The sequence below is a fragment of the Nannospalax galili genome, unplaced genomic scaffold (genome assembly GCF_000622305.1).
Source record: "Nannospalax galili isolate Female #2095 unplaced genomic scaffold, S.galili_v1.0 scaffold158, whole genome shotgun sequence".
NCBI lineage: Eukaryota > Metazoa > Chordata > Mammalia > Rodentia > Spalacidae > Nannospalax > Nannospalax galili.
The window spans coordinates 3042859-3058463 of NW_008345290.1; the positions used below are offsets into that span (position 1 = coordinate 3042859).

Here is a 15605-nt window from a genome sequence, read left to right on the forward strand (position 1 = left end):
ACTAGGGGCTGGAGAGATGGCTCAGCAGTTAAGTGCACTGGCTACTCTTACAGAGGACCTGGGTTTGGTTCCCAGAACCCAAACGTGGCTAACAACCATCTGTAAACTCCAGTTCCAGGGGATCCGATGCCCTCTTCCACTCTCCATGAGCACAATGTGGGTACACTTACATACATGTAAGCAGAACACTCATACACATAAAATAAAAATATATTAAAAACAAACAAAAAACTAGAGACTCAGAAAATGCCATCAGTTTACCCGCAATGGGTGTCAGCAAGAACTCCAACAGCGGTCTGTGTGGTCCAGAAGACGCCCTGGCTCTCCTCCCTACCCTGCTGCCCCAACTTCACTCAGCTCATGGTATGTATATATAAAAGGCTTGGGAACATTTTTATTTAAAGATTCATTACATCATTTGGAAAGTCTTTGATAAAAATCAAATAATACCAAGAGCTTGAATCATCACTATTGACAACTGTCTTCCCATAACAAATGTTAATGCGTTCAATCAATCTTATTACAGGGTAGGTAGTTCTAATCATATTTTACCCTAATTACCCTGTCAGAAGGTTACCCTAAGAACAGTTCTGAACTCCATGGAATTTTGTGGGACAGTCATTCCCATGGGACACTAAAGAAGCAAAAGCAATTCAGGCTCTCTAGTGAACAAATCCCAAAACCCAGATAACAAGTCTTGTGTAACAATCCTAAATAACCATCAGTTAAACAGCTTTAACTAAACCAAGAGCCCCTGAAGTTATGCATGTAAAGAATGAGAACTGTCCTCCATCCAGGCCACTCCAGCCACCCTCCCAGCCTCTATCACAAGATCGCTTTGCCTCACCTTAGCTCTTTAATCCCAAACATCTTGTAATCTGTCCAGTCCCCCACCTTACTCACCCCACATACATATTTCACACTTACATGAAGGCTCCTGCTGTCCCTTCTGCCTCTTCCATCCCTGGCCCAGCCTCTGCTGTTCTTCACATCTCTTTCTTAATCTATCCTTAGGGGCCTACACCAATAGCCAGGCCAAGCCTAAAGCCCCTCCTGGGTCCTGGGGCATCCAACATGTACCCTGACATATTACAACTTCTTTACCTGCAGAAATTTTAACCCACCTCTAAGATCACTGCCACAGTACACCACTACTACCACTGAAAATAAAAACATCACCTAGGGATTCACTATAGCACAGTAAGAGCTACTGCCTTCTAGGCATTTCACTTCAGGATGAGAGTCATTTTCTGTCTTCTAGCCTATGAATTACAACGAATCAGCTCTAAGCACAAGTGTTCCATCTGTGCATCAACCAGAACGATTCATTTCTGCAATTCAAAAACAGGGAGAAATAAGCCAGGCACGGTGGCACATTTGGGGGATTGCCACAAGGCTGAGGCCAGCTTAGGGTTACACATTAAGACCCTATCTTGAGAGGGATGGAGAAGAGAATGACATTCAATACCATGCACCCAAAAACATGAAAATTAAAACACCGCAAGGCTGGTGAGATGGATTAGAAGGTAAAGGTGTATACTTCCAAAGGTTGAACACCAGAATTCAATTCCTGGAACCTACATAAAGGTGGAAGGAGAGAACCAACTCCACAAAGTTGCCCTCTGACCTTCACACTACATATGTGTCATGGCACACACACACCCACCATACACACAATAATAAAACTTTTTAAAAAACAAAATACCTTGGCCAATACCTAATTTGCCAAAGACAGGACAAGAACTTCTTCATTTTTGCAAAACTGGTTGGTTTTTGAAAGGGAAGAGAGAGAGAGAGAGAGAGAGAGAGAGAGAGAGAGAGAGAGAAGGGGGGAGGAAAGAGAGAAAGAAAAAAAGAAGAGAAAAAGATGGATGGATGGATGGATGGATGGATGGATGGATGGATGGATGGATGGATGGATGGATGATAGATAGCAAACAAGTTTGCTGGTACAAGCAGGAACTAAACCAGGTAGACCACCTGAGCCTGGCATCTTTAGGCTAGCCTGAACAACATAGTGAGGCCCTTTCTCAAAAATAAGCTTAGTTACTTAAGTCAAATTCAAAATAAACATTTGGAGCCAGGCATTGTAGCGCACACCTTTAGTCCCAGCACTTGGGAGGCAGAGGCATGCAGATCTCTGTGAGTTCAAGGCCAGCCTGGTCTACATAGTGAGTTCTGGGACAGCTGGGGCTACAGGGAGACCTGCTTCAAAAAGACAAAAAGGAAAGGGAAGGGAAGGGGAAGGGAAAATTAGGTGATACTGGGTAAGAGCTGAAGCCTTCCTCTAGCTGTTTACTGTATCAACGTTAGGAAACCTAAATCACACTTATGTTTTCCTTCCTCTTTCTGAAGGAAAATGATGCTCTTGCTCTATGAAGAAGGCCTCCGTGTGGTCATACACACCTCCAACCTCATCCGGGAAGACTGGCACCAGAAAACCCAAGGGTTCGTAGGGCTCTTCATGGCGGTCGTTTGTTTGAGCACAGTAAAACAATTTCCAGCAGACAGGGCACATTTTCAGAAGTTCAAAGACAGGTAAGTTGCAAAGTGCCTGGTGAGATGGTATGTATCACCTAAGGCTAACACAAAATCAACTTGGAATACAAACAGCACTGTTTTTTTAGAAGCTCATTTTAAAAAATATTTTATTAGCCAGGTGTGGTGGCGCACACCTTTAATCCCAGCACTTGGGAGGCAGAGGCAGGCGGATCTCTGTGAGTTCAAGGCCAACCTGGTCTACATAGCGAGTTCCAGGATAGCCGGGGCTACAGGGAGACCCTGTCTCAAAAAAAAGAAAAATTTATTATTTTTATTTTATGTATATAAGTGTATTGCCTGCATGTGTGTAGGTGACCCATGTCATGCAATGCCCTCGGAGGCAGAAGGCGGCATTGGATCCCCTGGAACCAGAGTTATGGATGGTTGGTGTTGGAATTGAACCCAGGTCCTCTGCAAGAACAGTCAGTGATCTTAACTCCTGAGCCATCTCTCTATCCCCATAGAAGCTAATTCTTAATTAAATTTATCCGTGGGATATAATTTAATAACGTTTTCACTGTAAGAAGCTACTAACACTTTCTGAGTTAAGAAAAAAAATTCAAGGTGTGGGGCTAGAGAGATGGCTCAGTGGTTAAGAGCACTGACTGCTCTTATAGAGGACCCAGGTTTGATTCCCAGCACCCACATGGCAGCTAACCACCATCTAACTCCAGATCCAAGGGAATCAGACACCTTCTTCTGACCTCTGCAGGCATTGCACAGGGTGTACCTACATACATGCAGGCAATATACTCACACACATTAAAAAATAATTTTTAAAAATCTGGGTGCTAAGCATATGAAACTGAATTCTAGACACATGACTGGTATTATTAGAACTTAATTTTTATAACATATTTCATTTTTTTATATACAGAGAGCAAAGACTAAATGGGACACGGACTTACTGGAGGTGGTACAGCACCTCTGGAAGAGGCATGTGGCATTTCTAGACTTATATCAGCCTTCACACTTGAAAAGACAGGTCTCACTGCATAGTTTAGGTCAGCCCTGAACCCATAATTCTGCTTCTGCCTGAGTGCTGAGATTACAGGCACAACCGTGACCAAACTGTACGCTTCATCATAGGAGGCTTTCTTTGCAGTCAAATTATGACTAACTCTGCCAACAAAAAAAAATCTGATAGCATTTTTTCCAGCGCACTTTAGAGAGTGTGTGTGTGTGTCTGTGTGTGTGTGTGTGTGTGTGTGTGTGTGTGTGTGTGTGTGTGTGTACACATACTGTTGTTCTTGTTTGAGACAGGTCTCACTATGCAGCCCTGGCTAGTTTCCAACTGCCTGTCTCCTGAGTGCTGGGATTAAAGGTGTATCTTTTTTGATATAGCAATTCCCAGTCTAAAAATGTATACTATGAAAATTCCCAGACTAGAGAGAGGCATTGCACACCCATAATCCCAGTACTCAGGAGGTGAGGGAGGAGGATCACAAGTTGGAATCCAGATTGAGTTATATATTATGACAGTATCTTAAAAAAATTCTGGGGGCTCAATGGTCAACAGTACCGGAAGCTCTTACAAAGGACCTGAGTTTACTTCTCAGCACCAACATGGCAGCTAACAACTGTCCATACCTCCAGTTCCAGGAAATCTGACCCCAATTCTGGCTTCCACAGGCATTGCATGCACATGGTACATTTATGTACAAGGAAGCAAAATATTCATAGACATGAAATTTAAAAATGCTAGGGCAGGGGTACAGTAGTGAATGCCTAGCACACAGGAGGTTCTGGGTTTGAGCCCCAGCACAGCAAAACAACTTTTTAAAAGTTCTGAAGGGTCCAACGGCACATTCGTAAGTATGCTGACCATGCTGAACAATGCAGCTACCAAGTGGTTAAGAGAGCCATCTAGGGGCTGAAGAGATGGCTCAGGGGTTAAGAGTACTGACTGCTGTTGCAGAGGACCTGGGTTCGATTCCCAGCACCCACACGGCGGCTACGAACCATCCTTAACTCCAGTTCCAGGGGAATCCAATGCCCTCTTCTAACCTCTACAGCATTGCACAACACGGGTGCACTCACATACATGCAGGCAATACACTCATACACATAAAAATAAAAATATTTTTAATTTTTAAAAAAGTAAACATTTCTTTTCATTTTACTTTCTGGAGTTTTCTTTGTGTGTGTGTGTGTGTGTGTGTGTGTGTGTGTGTGTGTGTGTGTGCGTGTGTGTTTGTGGGAGTCAGTTCTCTCCTACCATGTGGGTTCCCAGGATCGAATTCAGGTCATAAGCCTTGGTGGCAAACCTCTTTACCCAGTAAGACATCACACCAGCTTTTTTATTTTAAATTGATTTGAATGTACACCAAAAAAGAAAGAAAAAAAAACAGTAAAAACTCACTGGGCCTGGGTGGTGCATGCCTTTAATCCTAGTACTCAGGAGGCAGAGGCAGGCGGATCTCTGAAAGATCGAAGCCAGCCTGGTCTACATAGCCAGTTCCAGGCCAGGTGGGACTGAGGGACTCTGTCTCAAAACAACAAAAAGTAAAAATTCATGCCGGCATGGTGGCACACGCCTTTAATCCCAGCACTTGGGAGGCAGAGGCAGGCAGATCTTTGTGAGTTTGAGGCCAGCCTGGTCTACATAGTGAGTTCCAGGACAGCTGGGGCTACAGGGAGACCCTGTCTCAAAAAGACAAAAATAAAAATAAATAAAAATTCACCAATGTGTTTACTACTTAGACCCTCTATGATACATCTAGGTCAAATGCTAAGAGAAAAAGTAACATATGCTCACTGTAAAGAAACAAAACACCCAGTCAGGTGTGGTAGCACATGCCTATAGCCCCAGCACTCAAGAGGTAGAGGCAGGAAGATCAGTCGTTCAAGACCTACCTAGACTACATTAGATTGGGGGTGGGGGGCACACAACACTGAGACTCCCCCAAACCACCCTGAGATTGTGTTGAAACAGGATCTCATTAACACATAGTCCAGGCTGTCTTCAACCTCCCAAATGCTAGATTATAGATATGAGCCATTACACCCAACTGCACAGATTTCTATTTAAATGAGTGGACATCAAGCTGACACTGGTGTGACTACTAGACGATTGTGTATTGTGCTTTATACAGTCTCACAGGATCCTACAGGAGCCTTGAAAAAAGCCTTCTCAGACCTCAACTTTCTCATCCTTAAACACAAATTAAGCATCTAGTTAATGGAGCTAGGATTCAAACTCAAATCAAAGACCTCACATCCCATATCCTTCGGGCTATAGATGTTTCAGTTTACAAGGGACACACAAAGGTAAGGAACAGAGCTCCCTGAAAGTCTCCTAACCCTCAACAATATGAGTTAAAGACAGTGTCCTACTGAAGTCGTAAGAGGACTGGATAAATAGGCACCATTTTGCAGTCTAAGAACACATTTGCTAGGTGCTAGATGGCTCAGCAGTTAAAGAGCACTGGCTGCTCTTACAGGTAACCTGGGTTTGGTTCCCAGTATCCACATAGCAGCTAACAACCATCCATACTACAGTTACTGACCTCTGAAGGCACATGGTACACTTACATACATGCAGGCAAAATACTCATGAACAGAAAAAAAAAGAACACATTCACTAAATCACAACCACCCCAGACAAAGCCGGGGCACATTCCTTTCTATAGCCTCTGTCCCACTCTTACGTCTCTCATAGAGTAAGTTGAAACTGATAAGAAAAATTCATCAAAGCATGAGGTCTCATTTTGTATCTTAAAACAGATGTCTGAGCTGAGCACGTGGCATGTGCCTGTGATGCGCACTGGGGAAGTGGAGGCGGGAGTATCAGGCATTCAAGGCCAGTTTTGGCTACATGACTCTGTCTCCAAAAACAAAACTAAACTAGGATGCCTGAATGCTTTTAGTCTGTAATAAGCCACGATTCCCAACTACCTTGATCAGTCTTTTTCTTCAAGGGAAGCACTAATAAGCCAACCCTTCAAAGAAGCCAGAAAAGATTTCCAAACTTCAGACTTGCCTTTGCACACTTGATGGGGCCACTGTGGAACATACCTGGAGGATTTGTACAACGTTATGGGGAGAGCAAAAGCAGGCCAGGATGGCCAAGCAGGATGGCCAGGCCAGCATAGGGCTCCACTGATTCATGGGGTGCTGTGGGCTGGTCTCCTCTCCCACTCAAGAATTTATTCTTCTGTTTTTAAGCTAGTTTTTCTTTCTGAAAACAATAGATGTTTATACATTCTGAAAGTAGCATTTTATTGATCAAGGATCAAGTCTTGACAGGCAACCAAGTCCCTCAAAATCAATTGAGCTAAGGAATCACTTCATTCTGGCAACTATGGTGAGATTTTCAAATATGCAAAACTAGAGAGGGAATGTAGGCACTTTCAAAATACTGTTTTTATCTTTTGGGTTTTTTTTTTTTTTTTTGTCTTTCTCAGACAGGGCCTCCTTATAGTCCCAGCTGACCTGAACTCACTACATAGACCAGGCTGGCCTTGAACTCACAAGGATCCACCTGCCTCTGCCTCCCAAGTGCTGGGATTAAAGGTGTGCACCACCACAGCAGGCGATACTGTATTTTTTTTTAAGATTTATTTATTTTTACATGCATGTGTGAGTTTAGGAGCCCATCTCCTAAACTCAAAGAAGATGCCAGATCCCCTGGAACTGGAGTTAAGGACAATTGTTAGTTGCCATGTGGGTGCTAGGAACCAAAGTCAGGGTAAGTGCTCTTAACTGCTGAGCCATCTCTCCAGCCCCCCAAAATTGTATTTCTTGTAGCACAGTTTTATGAATAAAATGAAAGGCATGGTAAACTCCCAGAATCCTAAAATAATAAAATTATTATTAAAGTATTTTAAAGAGCTAGATATGGTGATGCATATTTATAATCCCAGCACTAGAGAGGCTAAGATAGGAGAATTGAGAATTCCAGGCCAACTGGAGCTACAGACTAAAACACCAACTAATTAAAACTAGCCTATAGGCTAGGCGTGGTAGCACACGCCTTTGGTCCCAGTACTTGGGAGGCAGAGGCAGGCAGATCTTGTTGAGTTCAAGGCCAGCCTGGTCTACATAGTGAGTTCAGGTCAGCTGGGACTACAAGGAGACCCTGTCTCAAAAAGACAAAAAAAAAAAAAAAAAAAAAAAAAAAACTAGCCTATGATATTCACAATGGTTTGACCAATAGTTTCAACCTTTGCCTGTCAAATCAGCATGTATTGTACAGAAGCAATGGACTTAATCTCGCTATTTTTCAGCCTAAGAGAGCTCTAAAGAATTCCTCAAATATAGATCTATAAAAAGTAGAATGACAGCTAAGAAACCTAGCTCACAGTCACCAGAAATGTTGAAATACACCAGAGAACAGGTCATGTCCACTGAGCAAGAGGACCTGGTAAAGCCTGGGAACTCCTCCATCTCTTACAGATTAGAAAATCCCTGTACTGACAGCAGAGTCAGAAGGTTGTAAATAGATCACTTGTACTCACATATTCATCCTCATCAAAAACTCTCAGTGGTACCCAGCACAGGCGATTACACCCTCCTTTTCACAGTCTGCTTCACTTTTCCTCAAAACCCTTCCTCTGACCATCACCCCCACTCTGCTTTGGTGACTTCTTCCTCTTAGACTAGAGCCTCCAGCTCAGTCCCTTGGAGATAAGATTCAATTTGATGGTTTCACACACAACTAAGAAATCACCCTTTTTTCGGTCTTTTTGAGACAGGGTCTCCCAGTAGCCCCAGCTGTCCTGGAACTCACAGAGGCCTGCCTCTGCCTCCCAAGTGCTGGGATTAAAGGCATGGGCCACCACACCCAGCACAGAATTGCCTAATTTTCATCTCCACTTCCCACCTTCTCGAGCTCCAGAGTGAAGTACGCAGCTGCCTTTTCAACTTTTTTTAGTATGTTTATTTTATGTGTATAGGTATATTGCCTGTGTAAGTACACCCATGCCATGCAATGCCACAGAGGTCAGAAGAGGGAGTCAGATCCCCTGGAACTGGAGTTATGGACAGTTGTTAGCCACCATGTGGGTGCTGGGAACTCAACCTAAACCCTCTGCAAGAGCAGTCAGTGCTCTTAACCACTGAGTCATCTCTCTAGCCCCTGCCTTTTCAACTTCTAAATCTCATTATTAGAAATTTGCCAAAAGCAAAGTTCCCAACTTCCACCCCCAAAATCTTCCTCCTCCAATAATGCTCCACTTTGGTAAATGGCACCATTTTTCACCAGGTGCTTCAACTAACACCTCTTGTCAGTCTTAACTCTTTTCTAATTCATCAGCAAATCCTGGTCACTGCTCCGTAGAAATGTACATAGCCATTGTTCATACCACACCATCTCCTTCCAAGAGATCACGGGAAGGCTAGATCCTTATTTCTGGTGATAAATGTAATTTAAAAAATAAAAAATGTTTTCAGTAGTGGAGACTGAACCCAGGGTTTGCACATGGTAGGCAAATACTCTACTACTGGACTATGCCTCCAGCCCAATTGTAGACACTTCATGCTCCAAATATTTTGAAGCCAATTCGCTCCTTTCTGAGCATGAGCTTCAAAGAATTTCCTAAATATATGTTAAAATGTAATAATCCTGGGCTACACACGGCAAGCTCCAGACCAGCCTTGGACTACATAGACAGACCCTGTGCCAAAAAATAAAGGCCTGGGATGGGGCCCAGAGGTAGAGTGTTGCCTAGTCTGAGTGAAATCCCCAGCAGGGGGATAATGGGAAGATGGCCACCAGCCATCAACTCTTCCCTCTCCCTTCCTACCATAACACACAACCCCACCACTGCAGATGGAGACAATCTCCTCATCCTTCTTGTATCTAGACTAGTGACTTGCCTTAAGCAATGGAACAAGGCAGAGATAATAACAACATGTCAATTCTGGGTCTAGACTTCAAGAGATGTTTCTACTTTCACTTGAAGCCATCAATTATTGAGATACTAAAAAAAAAAAAAAAGAAAAAGAAAAAAAGATCTTAGAAGAATAAGCACCAATTATAGGAGTGAAGCCTCCAGAATTCTTTAGCCAGCTTTGGTAAATGACCCCAAATGACAATGTGGAACAGAACCAACCACCTAACAGACCTGAAGACATGAGGTAGAGTATTGTGCTAAGTGTGGGGGACCCATCCCTGTGAACCCAGACCACAGAAGGTTAAGGAAGAAGGATCTCTAAAGCCAGCCTGCATTACACAGTGAGACCCAGTTTCAAAAGAAACAACAAATACAGGGCTGCAGATGCAGCTCAGTTGGTAGAGTGCTTGCCTCGCATGTATAAAGCCCTGGGTTCAATCCCCAGCACCCTATAAACAGGGAACGGTGGAAGACATCTATAATCCCAGCACTCCAGTGATGGAGGCATAGGAATCAGAACACAGGGTCATCCTCTTGCTCCACAGCAAGTTCAAGGCCTAGTCTGAAATACATAAGACTCTGACTCAAAAGAAGTTCTTTGAGCTAGTAAGTTTTGCTGGGTTTTTTTTTAATATTTTATTATTATTTTATGTATATGAGTGTATTGCCTGCATGTATGTGAGTGCACCCGTGTCCTGCAATACCTCGGAGGTCAGAAGAGGGCTCCAGATTCCCCTGGAACTGGAGTTAAAGGACAGGTTCGTAGCCACCATGTGGATGCTAGGAATCAAACCCGGGTCATCTGCAAGAGCAATCAGTGCTCTTAACTGCTGAGCCATCTCTCCAGCCCCTTTGCTGTGTTTTTTTATAGAGTAATGGATAACTGAATGCCATGACTGCAACAGAATCTACTCCCTAAGCAACTATATTAAGTGATAATACCAGATCGTCTAAGACCTTGGAGCCAGGTATAGTAATGCACCCCAGTAATGCCAGTGATCCCGGCACTCAGGAGCCTAAGACAGGAGAATTAAACAGTTTGCAGCCATCCTAGGTTACACAGCAAGATCTAGTATTAAAAGGTAAAAAACAAAAATACAACTTGGCCCTCTTTCACATTATAGTTCCAACATAGTTTTCTTAGACTATTTCCATGATAATCTCAAACTATTCCCTAATCAAGCTAAACGGTCTCAAGATAATTCTCTTGATATAGTATGAATCCCCCTTCAGGACAATAAAATTCACACATCATGTTAATATTTATAACTGTATTTATTTACCAACACAGAGCACTTGCCAAACTGCAACTTCAGGCCATGATAAATTACACCCTCAATTTTAATGCAGCACTCAAAACTAAGCTTGCCACCAGCCTTCAAACAAAATCCTGGCAGCCAGAGCCAATTTGTAAACATCAGATTTACAGGGCAGAAAACCCTCACTAAGAACGCCAATCCCTTGGTCACTGCTACCACAGTGCCACCTCCCGTCTTGTGACTCTGAAAGCTTGAATCAGAGGCAACAGTCAATAAAGGAAATAGCTAAGAATAGTACAGCTAAGCCATCTTTCCGCCTCTCCTTCCTCCCAGACCAAACCAACTGCCAGAGTTAGTGAATGGATAATTCATACCTTTCAAAAATTAGTTACTGCTAGAAAAGATTCTGCCTGAATGCTGCTAAGGACAATTATCAGGGAGTCGCCTCACACAGAGGAAGGTGCTTCCACAGCTTCACTTTAATACACCATCTCAGTCCTGCAACAACACAGCCCCAGCAGCAGGGCTCACAAAAGGGTTTCAAAGAGTGGCAAAGATAATTTCTCACTCGCTGACTGCCTGAAAGAGGTGCACAGGAAAAGGGGTGGTGGGGGAATAACACACAACTGAGCTACTACATTACAGAGAAATTCAAGTCAAGTTCCTTAGAGGGAAAGCTTCAGATCTCCGTAATCCCAAAACACATTTTTAAGCCTGAGAACCCATTTATTTCAAGGAAAACAGCAAAACCTCAGAACAAATTATGCCCCTTTTTTTCTAATGGCATTGGGCCTTAACAGAGAATGCCAGTGATTCTACAAACAAAAGCAAAGCCAAAAGCAGAAGCCAGGACAACTGAGCTCACTGGCTCCAATATGTATCGTATTTCCAGAGTACCTTCTAGATTACTGGGAAAGTCACATGGTAGACAACACCTCCTAACAACATTTCATTTCTAAAAATTCTATTAAGGCAGGCCGGGTGTGGTGTCGCAAGCCTTTAGTCCCAGCACTCAAGAGGCAGAGGCAGGCCGACCTCTGTGAGTTCAGGGCCAGCCTGGTCTACATATGAGTTCCAGGTCAGCTGGAGGTACAGGGAGACCCTGTCTCAAAAAGACCAAAAAAAAAAAAAAAAAATTCTATTAACGCAAAATAAGAAATCACTCAAATTCTTTCAAACTATATTGAACAAACATGAAATAATGGAAAATCCATCCAGCTACATCCACTTAACAGTCACACACTGCTGATCTTAAATTATGCATTCAAATGATAACTTTGCTTGCAATTCTTTACCAGCCAATTTTCCTTACATTCAGAACCTCAAGTACTTCCATGTGTGAGAAACTTCCCAATTCCCAAGGCTTACCTGTCCCACACTAAGAATAGCCTACCTAATCAGACCGGTGTTTAAAAGTTCAACATTAAAAACAGCTTTTATTATCCTAAGACTTTGAAGTTGGCCCCATAGCCAGGGCTCGCTAATGTGCACTCTTCATGACATCCCCCTATTTCTACACCAAACAGCCATTAAAATGCAACACTAGCTTTTAAATAGCCACTTAAAGTAAGATGCATTTAAAACCCCAGCGATTTTAGAGTCTAGAGAGATGGCTCAGTGGTTAAGGGCACTGACCACTCTTGCAGAGGACCCAGGTTTGGTTCCCAGCACCCACATGGCAGCTAACAGTCATTCATAACTCCAGCTCAGGGAATCCCACACCCTCATCTGGCCTCTGTGGGCATTGCATGACAGGGTGTACTTCCATACGTGCAGGCAAAACACAGACTAAAAAAAATTTTTTTTAATTTGCTGGGTGTGGTGGTGCATACCTTTTATCCCAGCACTTGGGAGGCAGAGGCAGGTGGATCTCTGTGAGTTCAAGGTCAGCCTGGTCTATATATAGCAAGTTCCAGGCCAACTGGGGCTACAGGGAGACTGTCCCAAAAAAGACACCCTCCCCTCCAAAAAAAATTCTTTTAATTAAAAAAAGGTGACTTTTGTAACTGGTGTAGTCAACACAAGATTCTAGTTTGAAAGTAAGTTGTTCACTTTATCTTTTTTTTTTTTTTCAAAGGAACCAATAAAAAACACTTGAGCTTAGGCACCACAAACTATTTAAAAGGATCCTTCTTAGGAAAACACTAACTATACTATCCTACTATTTTTCTCCTTTATTCAAATATTCATAATCAAGGTTAGCAGCTACATCACAAGTTTGATCACATACTAATAGACTATAAAAAATTGAAAATAAGAAAAACTGAGAATCCGAAAGTCATAGAAACTTAACTAAAATCACCAGCCTACGTTTTTAGCATCAGCAACTTTGCCATCCCCTCTTCTGTGCACAACAGCCCACAACATAACAGAAAAAAAGAACATCAGTGCTACTTACGTAAGTACATAGGGGCTTATATAAGTCCAGAAAGATATGAGGGACTCTTCCGACCAACTGGCCAAACCCTTCAAAAACAGAACTATTTCCATACTCACCTTTATGACCAACGGGGGTTGGGGGTTAGGTCTATATCTGGAAGTCTTCCCACGATGTCTCTTTTTCATTTGGAACCCAGAATGCAACACTACCACAGATGTCAAATTAATCTTCTCTTCTGGATGCAGGGAACCTCTGCCTTTGTGTAGTATTGCTATAATCTCCATCTGAGAGATGTCTGAATGCAGAAAAGCCACATTCCTTCCACATTCCCTTGAGATTTTGGTAATGGGGAACTAAGCTTGGTCTGAACCAAACTCAACAATACCCCTTTTCCTGAAAGGATCCCGCCCAGCTCAGCTTGCAGTCAGAGCTAGGCTAGCCTGCAAAGCATCCAATTGCCTCCTGTGCCTGCTCTCCAGTTTAGTCAGTGCAAGCCCATTCATCCATCTCAGAGTGCTGCCATAAGCATTCCCCAGCATGCCTTGCAATCAGGTATAAAGGTCACTGCTGCACAAGTAGGCGTGCCTACCTCAGATACCCACATGATGATGGAATAAAATGACTGCTAAGCAAAAAAACTCCACCCCAAAGTTCAGCAGACTACATTGGCAATCAATTTATCTGACCAATCTTTGAAACCAACTCGCTATCAAAGCAATCCCCTCTTACCCTTGCCACAGGTATGTGTGGTCACTAGTGTGCCTTCTTGGCCCCCTTCCAGAGCCTGTGCAGATGATGAACAGTCCAGATAAGGAATACTGCACAGTTTCAAGGTTCAGTTAAAACTAAATTGTAGTATTGATGGCCACCAAATTTCCCAGATAGATTAAGAAGGCTTGATCTTTGTTTTAAGACATTTCAGTACAAGGAAAGAATTTATGGTACTCAAGTGTAAGAAAACAAAATACATACTCAATCCTATCCTCTCTGCTAATAAGATAGTATTTAAAATCCTGAGCATTTTGCTAGTGAAAAAAATGAGCTGGAAAAGGTAATCTACATTGTTAATAAACTGAACAAGCTCCCAATGATAAATATTTCCTGCCACATGTAACATCTGTCTTCTAGTTTTCCAAAAGAGGAACAGAATCCTGCTCACTATCTACTAATAAGTAGCTGTTTTTAGGCTAAGCAATGCTTTTGAGAATAAAACAGGCAGTTGTTACAAATGTTCCTAATTTAATTCTCCACACATGCAGAGAAATTAACACCTGGTGAAATTAACTCAGGTTGAAAAGAAAAGGAGGTTAAGACAAATTACATGGAGGTCAATAAATTGTACCTGAAAAACTCAAGGCATTATTGTTTTAAATTAGGAAATAGTCAATGTTAAAACATCAGTCCTTTGAATACAATCATTTAAATCATTGATTAAATACAATAATTTCTCTCTTCTCTCTCTCTGTGAGGTGAGAGGTATGCACATAGGCAAGCGCTTAGCAGAACTCCAAGTCCTTGGGCATGCTAAGCAAGCATTCTAGTACTGAGCTATACACCCAGCCTTCTTTTGCTTATGTTTTACTCAACATCTGCTGAAAACCAGCAGGAGAAATAGCTCAGGTGGTCGAGTGCCTGTCTATACGAATGAAGCCCTGGACTGATTGGGTGGGGGAAAAAAAAAATCAAAACAATGGCTAAACATAAAACCAACAGTATGTGTACAATGTTCAGTTTTGCCAAGATGGCAAATTCAGAGACTAGGTCTCTAAACTTAAGGAGTACGATTTATCCCCTTTTTTAAAAACTCTTATGAAACTATTTTCAGTTTACTTTCAGCACAATCTATTTTAGAAGCTTTTTCAAAAAAACAGATTACATTCTACTACATGAAATACTCTGAATACTAACAAAATTCCTGACTGGAACTAAATCAGGTTGCTCAAATGTCTTTCCAATTATCTTAAGAAAATTAAGTACCTAAAAAGAAATCTATAAATACCCATACCAGTTTACTCCTAAAACCAGGACTTGTGAAATGCTTCCAGTGGAAGACAGCGCCATCCAGAACAGCACAGAGCATTCTTCCTGGCCCTCTATTTCTGGCAGAGCAAATCCTTTCTGCCCCCCACAGCACAATCTCACCAATACTTAACCAGATATACACAACCCTGGTTTGAATTAACTTCAAGCTTATTGTTTGGCCTAGGTTAGGAACGTGGGGATGGGAGGGCAAGGCAGAAACCCCAGTCCCCAGCCTTTCCAGTAGTTACACAGCCTAGAACTGGCCTGTAGAGGGGAGGAGGGAGTATTTCTCTGAAAAGCTTCAGTGGTTCAAACATCCTGCAAATATTTTGCAAAGTGACACACTAAGTATGCTCTCGGAGAAAAGAAGTCCCACTGCTGAAGTAGCACAAGTCTTCCGGTTTTCACCATCTCTTGGTGGTTATTTGTAAACAAATAGACCAAAAAGCAAGAGATGAACAAAGGCGGCGTTTGCAGAAACTTGGGAGTGTCAAAAAAGTCACTCCTGGGCTGCAGGAGCCCGGGGCGTTCACTCTCCAAATTCCAATACCCGCTGGCAGGACAGAG

At 42.6% G+C, this 15605-nt stretch overlaps 1 protein-coding gene across 2 annotated transcripts in view; it reads right to left on the bottom strand.

Annotated features, from left to right (window-relative positions):
- Positions 1-15605, bottom strand: part of Igf2bp3 (insulin like growth factor 2 mRNA binding protein 3) — a 174174-nt gene that overhangs the window by 155985 nt on the left and 2584 nt on the right. The gene's annotated exons all lie outside the window — the stretch shown is intronic.